Source organism: Gavialis gangeticus, unplaced genomic scaffold (assembly GCF_001723915.1).
Source record: "Gavialis gangeticus isolate Ggan-Ray unplaced genomic scaffold, GavGan_comp1, whole genome shotgun sequence".
NCBI classification, from domain to species: Eukaryota; Metazoa; Chordata; order Crocodylia; family Gavialidae; genus Gavialis; species Gavialis gangeticus.
In genome coordinates, this window is record NW_017729025.1 from 97,114,032 (window position 1) to 97,122,405 (window position 8,374).

The 8,374-nt window shown below is 43.0% G+C and overlaps 1 protein-coding gene across 7 annotated transcripts in view; it reads left to right on the top strand.

The window, feature by feature from the left end:
• Positions 1-5,129, top strand: part of CELF1 (CUGBP, Elav-like family member 1) — a 75,390-nt gene extending 70,261 nt beyond the window's left edge. For all 7 annotated transcript variants that reach the window (XM_019519225.1, XM_019519226.1, XM_019519229.1 and 4 more), the window contains one exon: positions 2,176-5,129. The gene's annotated coding sequence lies outside the window, so the exon portion shown is untranslated. The remainder of the gene's footprint in view (positions 1-2,175) is intronic.
• Positions 5,130-8,374: the final 3,245 nt, after the last annotated feature.

Consider the following 8,374-nt stretch of genomic DNA (forward strand, 5'->3'; position numbering starts at 1 on the left):
GGTTAAATTTATCTGGAAAGTTTAATTAGTACCTCAGACAATTAAGTCTAAAGAAAAAGCACTTAATCTAAACAGTAAATGCTGTTACAGAAAACCAGCCTCTGTGCAAGGCAGAATTAACGTAGAACATATCCTTTGCTGATAGCTATAGAGAAGAGGGGAACTTGCACTGTGGTGAACCTAATGAATCTCTTCCCAACTTGAAACAAGTTATCAACAATCTGAAAATAGCAAGGTTGGACCACCTGGCAGCACAGCTGTTTCACCTGAGTAGTGTCAGCAATAAGAAAGTTCAAATCACACATGCCTGTGAGCAGCATGTATTGGAATTTTCCTGATGGAAATGCATGAATATAAGGCTTGCTTGACCACAAATGTCACAATGTTTAAAAAAAAAAAAAAAGCAAAAAATAATACCCCCCCCAAACAAAAAAATTAGAACATGAGAAAATTTTAGTATAACATTGTTAACCGCAGCAGTGAGAGAAACAAAAATAGCTGGTGCTGTTTTGTGCGTTGTCATCTGCTTGCTCTAGGCCATTCTGGCTGCACTTTTAGTCAAGTTCCTCCTTAAGATGCTTCTAAGACCTCTTATGAGCCCTAGTCTTCCCTCTGAATTATTGACAAGACCAGACGTTTAAAAATCAATACTAAGAGGCCCCAAATGAACCACAGGAGAATGCCATGTGATGTGCTAAATTTCATTTGATCCCTTAGCTGTTTTTCTTTCCTATGCTCATTTCTCTACTGTAAGCTCTTTGGGGCAGAAATCCTGTCTGTGCAGCCATCTGTAAGCGTCTTGCATGTTTCCAGGAGAATAGAAATAATGTTCAATGTTTCACTGTTCCCTGTTTACTGGGACTTAAGTTAGTCCCCTCACTTGGATCTTTCTTCGGTTTGGGAAACAGAGAGAAAACCCAAACCACAAATGCTAGTCAGCCCAGGGGTCTAGTGGCAATGTATTGTGTTGCCCCCAGGGATCACTGTGGAGTGCTTGAGTTCCCCAGACCTGTTGCAGAGCACTACACAGCGTAAAGAAGGTCTCGCAGTGGTCTCTACTACCATTGAGTAGCTTTGAGGAGCCGTAAAGGGCGTGACACCAATTTGGGAGTGACAGGGATTCCTGAAAGGTACTGCTTCCCTTCTGCCTCTGCCTCCCTCATTTCTCCCCCATCCTCTCGGGGAAAAAAGGGTTCCTTTTCTTCTACAGTTTGGTGACCAAGACAAGGCAGAAAAGCTGTTTGTACCACTTGTTAGGGATTCTATTGGTTCTGAAAAGTCTGCTCAGAAAAGCTTACTTACAAAACATACTTCTGTTTGCCAAACTGGCAACAGTGACTGTAGAGCTTCTCAGAGCTCAGAATCCCCTCCTCAGAGTGGGGGAGCAGGGAGCTATTTATTAAAGGGGTTAGGAAAGGAAAATCCCTGTGCAGGTCTAATGGTGTGAAAAGGGCTCAGCTAGGACAAGTCTTAACTTGCAGCCAAGTCTTAAGGAATTCCTCTCTGTTGTGTGGGATTTTCAGTTCCACTCACTTGTCTTTATAATCTTTTTTTGTTGTTGTTGTTCCTAACCAACCAACCCCAGCTTCCTTGTTTCCTAAGGGATGGGGAGGGACTATAGCTGAAGCAAGAGAGCATGGATTTCCTGGGTTACCACTGTCTAAGAATTTCCCATAATAGGACAGAAGAAAAGTCTCAGCCATCAAACCACCTGTGATTTCCCCCCCCCTTGTGTCCTCTGTTCTGTCTCTTGCAGTCTGAATCTCTACAGGTAAATGTTAGCCCCAGAGGCTTTTTTTTGGAGATGCGCTGCTAGGGTAGGGTGCTTGCTTTGTTTTTTTTCTCTTACGCCAAGCTAGCAGGGCACAGGGCAAAGGTGAATGAACGTGAATCAGTATGTCACTGGGCCAGGATGTGTCCCACAGATCGGTGTCCAAAGGGAAATCCAGGCCTCTGCTTCCATTTGGTTTCTGGCAGTTTGATGTTTACTTGGTGTCCTCCATGTACTTTGACTTTTACTTGTCCATCGTTGGCATGTGCTGCCCTTCCCTGTCAATCCCCTCCCCAAGAGGTCTCATTGTACAGTGCCCATTCCTGTTCTCTCTCTCCTTGTTTCGATGTACTGCTCTGTGTAACTCAGTGGGTCTCCCTCTTTCTGGTTTGTTTTTTTTCTAGATTCCTGCCGTTTGTTCATCGTTGTGCCTAAAGCATGTCGATGTGGCGTTCAAGTACATCGTCCAAATCCTTGTCTCTTCAGCTTCTCTGATGCTTGAACTCTCACCTTTGACCTTGTGTTGACCTTTGATGCTGATGTGTATTTTTATTATGTTTGTTTCTTTCTTTGTGGGTTTTTTTTTTTGTGCTGCCAAATTGGTTGTGCTAGAAAGACTGCTGAAGGGGAATATTTAAACTTGCATTTGAATATAAAAATTCTATTTTTCTAGAACTTCGTAAGATAACCACTTGATTTTGTGATTCTGATTCTTTGTAATTGTCTTCAGAGCAGCCTTGCTAGCATACCTCGTGGGGTATTTGTATTTCTGTGAACATAAAGCCAATCACTTTTTAGGCTTAATTTTTTATTTTATTTTTTTCCTGTGTGCATAGTTTTAAAAAAAACATTTTGAAGAAAAAAAAAGTTAAATGGTGTGACTCAATCTTTCAAGAGACTCCTAGTCACATTTTGCTGATCTGGTTTCTGTGCTTGAGGAGACGGCATGTATTTTTTGAGTTCAAACTCCGACTTTAGTGGCATCAGCAGAAAACACTTGAATTACATTTTCTCTTGATTGTAGCTGCATTTTTTGCCTTGGCACTTACTGTTTTTTCCTTTTCTGTGTGGTTATCAACCTCTGTCTGCAGTGAAAATTTGATCAAAGTTGATGTTGTGTTTTGTTAAACCCTAGCATGCTTGGTTTTTTGTAATCACAATCTCCTCAGCAAAATGTGATGTTTTTGTTTTATTCTATCAAACTCAGATAGTGCCCAGAAAATGTTTTGCATGTTTCCTGCTGTTTTCTTCACACCCTCGTATATATCACCTTCACCTCTCTGTTTTCTATAGTTCGTGCAAAAACTGAGCAATTTAATGGGTTTCAAAGGTATCCTTTTAAATTGGTATGTTTTTTGGTGTGACAAATTCTTATCAAATGCCATCTGTGGGCATCTGCCTGTGCACTTAGACTGTCTGCCTGACAGCATCTGGTCCTTGTTCCACCTCCAGAGCTGCAGGAGGCTCGAAGGGGTTTGGATGCATTCTTTCAAGTAGGTGTTTTGGTAGGATGGGAATCTTTGCAGCAATTCTGCTTCTAAAATTCTAGCGAAATTAGTGCTCCCTTGGGGCGCTCTCTACTGGTATTTTATCGTGCATAATTTGGGGCTTCATTTTTTGTAGAGTTCAGCCCTAGTTTAACCTTTGTCAGTCAGACCCTAGTGGAGGGAGGCTCAAAGGCTCTGGAAGTAGAATATTTGGAATATCCCAGAGAAGGAGTCTGTAAACCTGGTCTCTCAACTGCTGGCTCTTTCCCCAAGTGAGAAGCACAATACAACAGCCTCCCAAGCTGTTACGTGAACAGGGTACCAACCTCAGCTCCTCTTCTTAAGGGCCTTAGCTGGGGAATCTCTACGGAGATTTTTTAGTTTTTGTTTAGTTTTTAATTGGGTAATGAGCCAAGCAGTTTTAGTTCCTGCCCCGTGGAAGGAGTAGAACAGGTTACCATTCTCTGGGCAGCAGGCTTCCCCTTACCCTACCTACCTCCTGCTACAAGGCTGCATGGCTAGTAACTGAGACTAGTTTTTGAATGAAGGCACCTGCAAGATTGTGTGCCGTGGTGAAACAAATTGCTGGGAAAGGTGAGCTGGTGAAGGAACCCCAGGGGGGAAAGAGAGTATGAGATGAAATCCCAAGGGAAACGGTATGGTGAGAATATGAGACTGATCTTCAAGCCGGGTAGAAGTATTACCTTTGTCCTTTGTTTTGGGATGGTGAAGAGTGACAGTGTTTATTCTTTCCTACCCCTAAATTGGCTGGTGATTTATAGTCTCAGTAAAAGGTTGGCTGGATTGGCATAGACAGTCCTTGCTCTGTCTTGTAATCAGCTTTTTTTGGGGGTGTGACATATAGTTCTGGGAGCTGTGGGGCTGGGGCTGGATGAGGAGAGGATGGAGACTCATTTGGGGGTAGGGTTGTGGGATGGCTGCTGTTAGCCCCACAGTCTGAATGCACAGGGCCATCTGTCAGCAGGGGGCACTGATACCCTGTAATGTATTGAGTAACTTTTGCCAATACATTTCTGTACAATGCGCATGTAGTTCCATGAGGAACTTTGGGAAACCTGTGGAAAAATCTCTGGACAAAACCAAAATGCCAAACTTTGGATGTTTCTTTCCTTTCTTCTTTCCTTTCCTTCCTTTGATTGTTTTAATTGTTCTGTGGTGGTTTTAATGGATTTGAGACAGTGGAGCAGCAGCTGCCTTTCTGATTTTTGGCTGCTTTTTGTGAATAATTTAAAAAAAATTTACATTTTGGAGACAAACCTGTGGGCTTTTTTATTGGTACAAACATTGTATTTAACACTAGGGGTTTTGTACAGTTTTTTGCCTTTTCTACTAGAAAACAATGTAAAGTGATTCACAATGTGATGAGAAAACAAATTGCCACTATGACCAAATGTAGAGTCTGTTCTGCAGTAACGGGATTTAATCAACTCAAAGTCGTGATTCAGTCGTAGAAATGCTTTTCTTTACCTTGTTTGAGCTGTTCCTTTTTTCTTGTTTTGATTTGCAAAACAAAATGTCTTTTGTGTGGAATTGTGTTGTACTCTGTAGAAAATTATGGATTTTACTTTAATGGTTTAAAAAGTAGAGGAGCACATGTTGCTTTTCTTACCTGATCGCAGAGTTTGTGTAGTGGATTTAAAAAATGAAAGGATTTGTTACAAGTTTGGAACGAGCGAGTATGTGTTTAAAGGAATTTTCTTCCTTTGTGTGTATTTTTTTTTTCTTTTTGTCCCAAAGGGGAACTTAAAGCTGTTTTAATTGCACAGATACACCGACAACAAGTCATTTTGTATATGCCAAGTGTGGTACCTTCCTTTGTTTATTTGCTATTAAACTGTTTGAGAAGAGTCTGTCTGTTGCTTTTGTGTTACACCTTAGATCTTACACTCTGCAGATAGATGCAGCTGCAGGAAGGGCAAGGAGAAGAGTTTCTGCCAGCTGGAAGTGCACCGGAGGAGAATACCTGCTAATTAACTAGGCAGCATGTGACAAAATCTTTATATGATGTTACTTTGTCTGGGTACACAAAATTGCCCTTGATTTCCCCCCTTGCTAATATGTTTCTTTGAATTGAAATATTACAAGTTCATTGTAATTCTCTCTGTTTTCTCTTCTTTTTCTATATATAAACGTTTATATTTCTGATTTTCTGTCTTTTGGTCACGATCAACCTTTCTGGTCTCAGATTCTCCATCCTTCTTTGAAGTTTTACCCCTTCTCTCTAGCAGAATTACTTCAAAGGGAGCAAAACTGGGTCTAAACCCATGATACAGTGTTCCAGGATTTATATATAAAAAAAAAAAAAAAAATCTAGGCACAAAATCTGGAGGTTCTTAACACCCAGCAAAGTGTGCAAGTGGACAGTACACACTTGCACAGGCACAATATGACAGCACCATTCTGTAGCAGTTTCCCGTTAAATTATTATTGCAGAACATGCTACTTACACTCAATTCCTCTCCACTAAATTTCTCCAGCTGCTTCCATTAACTACAGTATTTTTTGCTTCTCTTCCTAATCTGTTCTGTAGTATAACTGTACATTTGTTCACGGGAGAGGAAAGGGGCACTGAAAATAATCCAGTGTGTGAAACATTGTGAAGTTGTTTTAAATGAAGTGTGCCGTATAAGACTGAAGATTTTACCTAAGCAAAACAGAATTCAGTCAAAATCTGGCTAGGATGTTGGCATTTATATCCCAAACTCTTTGTGAAACAACCCTGGGAGTTTAAAGACATCAGGTGACTTTTTCAATCTCTCTAAAATGCATTTCTTTTAATTAAAAAATAGTCTTTCCTCTTCCCTCCTGATTTGTATACAAGTCCCTGACTCAGAGACTACAGGCATCTGCAACCTTCGTTTCTCCTCTGTGTCCTTGTTTATTATCCAGCACGTTCCTTTTAACCCAGTGCTTCCTACAATGATTGTAATTCTGAGAGGGCTGGATGCTGCATTCCATCCAGTGCAACCCACCAATCACAGAGCAAGATATTGTGCCACCTGTTTTGTGATGCACTAATGTTCATGTAGTTAATTAGCAGCTGTCTGATGCTGGGAAACATAAACTTCAGTGTGGGTGTGTATCTGGGATAAAAGTAGGGGAGAAGCAGCTGAATCAGAAAACTAATCTCTTGGTACAGGATGGAAGATTCATGGTCATACAGCATATATGGCTTTAACCTACCACGTGCCAAACCTTGTATCACAGCCATGGCAGTTATGAGATGTGGAGACTAAGATATTAGCTTCCTATGTGTAGATGGGGCTGTCAGCTTTTTTCTGGCATTCATATATGACTCTGCTGTACATTCTTTTGAAGCTTTCTGCTGCTGGTTTGCTTTCCCAAGCCATTTCATTGTCATCAGACGTACCAGAGACAGGAAATGGCTAGTAGATTGGAGCCCCATTGCTAACCTAGTCGCACTCGAAGAAACTCTTCAACCAATTTACACACTTGAGGCCTAAACACTGTCTTTAGTTGTACCATGCATCCTCACTGTACAGATGCACTGAAAAAAAATACATGATCATCTTATACTCACTTGCACTGCACACAGTTGATAGCTCAGGCCAGGGAAGGAACTGACAATATGTCACTGAAGGTTGACAAGCTGTTGCACAAGGGGCCGGTAGTCAGAGGAGAAGATTATACCCACATGTAGGCAGTGGCTGGCCAAGAGTGTGATTCATTGGAGTGGAGGAAAAAACAAAGCGTCATTAGCCAAACAAGTTTTAGTTCCTCAAGGAAATCACAGGTGGCAACGATCTAAGTGGTTAAGGTGTTTCTACCCAGCTAGCTGTTCTCTCAATGCATTGGCCTTGCATAGGTAAGTCATATCTGTCCTCTTCACTTCACCAGCTGGAGTTTGATGGTGGGTTTTGTCCTTGTTATCTAACATGTAGTCATCTTATCACACTTCTGGCACTTTTCAGTCCCTAGCTGTGGTCAGTGTTCTCTGTCTCAACAAGCAGTCAGTTGCAGAAGCTGGGTTCATGTGAGATTGATCAATGCTTTTCAGTGGAAGAGTCTAGCCCAAAGACAAAAAAAGTGCCCAATGCATGGCTGCAGATGCAGGACAGACTTATCACGCCTGAATTTTAGGACCTGCGTTGTTAGGGCAAAAAATTCCACAGAGTCCTCTCTTCCTCACAGGTATATCCAGATGATGGGTGCTAATGGGGCAAAGGGCTTCTGTAGGATGATCCAGAAACAACAGGATGAAATTCTGATGACTCATGAGCCATAGACTGTTAAACTCGCTATAGAGGGAAATTCTACAGCAGGGGTGGGCAAAATGGCGGATCTGGCTGGCAGCTGGACTTTCCAGCAGCCCCTGCCCATGTTGCTGCAGCCAGTTTCCGTGAAGCCCCAAGGAACAGCGGGGCCATGAGAGCATGGGGCCGGGGTTTCCATGGAGATGGGCCCCAGCAGCACTGGCAAGCGGGGGGGAGCTGGGCAAAGAGCTGGGATCTTGCAGCTGGGGCAGAGTCACTATCTGCTGCCTGCATGCCCCTGCCTGAGGTGTGCAGGCAGTGGTGCATCACAGCTCTGTCCTGGCTCCAGACCACACTGTCACTGCCGCAAGATCGCAGCTCCCTGCACACCATCAACACTGCTGAGGCTGGTCTCCGTGGAAACCCTGGCCCCATGCTGTCATGATCCACTGTTCCTGGGGTCTCCATGGAAATGGGTGGAACCAACATGGGCAGGGGCTGCTGGGAAATGGAGTCTGCCCCTGTTCTACAGGAACATCTAGGAGAGACTTAAGTGATCCTTTATACTAGGGGTGTGCGAAGTGGCCCCTATTCGATTCAGATTTGGCCCAAGTTGGGGGTAGCGATTCAATTCATTGATTCGGATCGCTGTCCCTGATTCAATTCGGCCAAATCCGAATCTGAAGATCTGATGCCAATTCGGACATAGACACAGCTTTAAAAGTTTTTTCTACATACCTTGAGGCAAAAGCACAGCTTGTGATCGCTGTGATGCTGGAGCACATGGAGCATCCCACAGGCATTCGGGGGGGCCCTCCACATGCTAGGTGGCAAACGGGGAAGTGGACTGGAACTACTTCCAGTCGGCCACCAAATTGGGC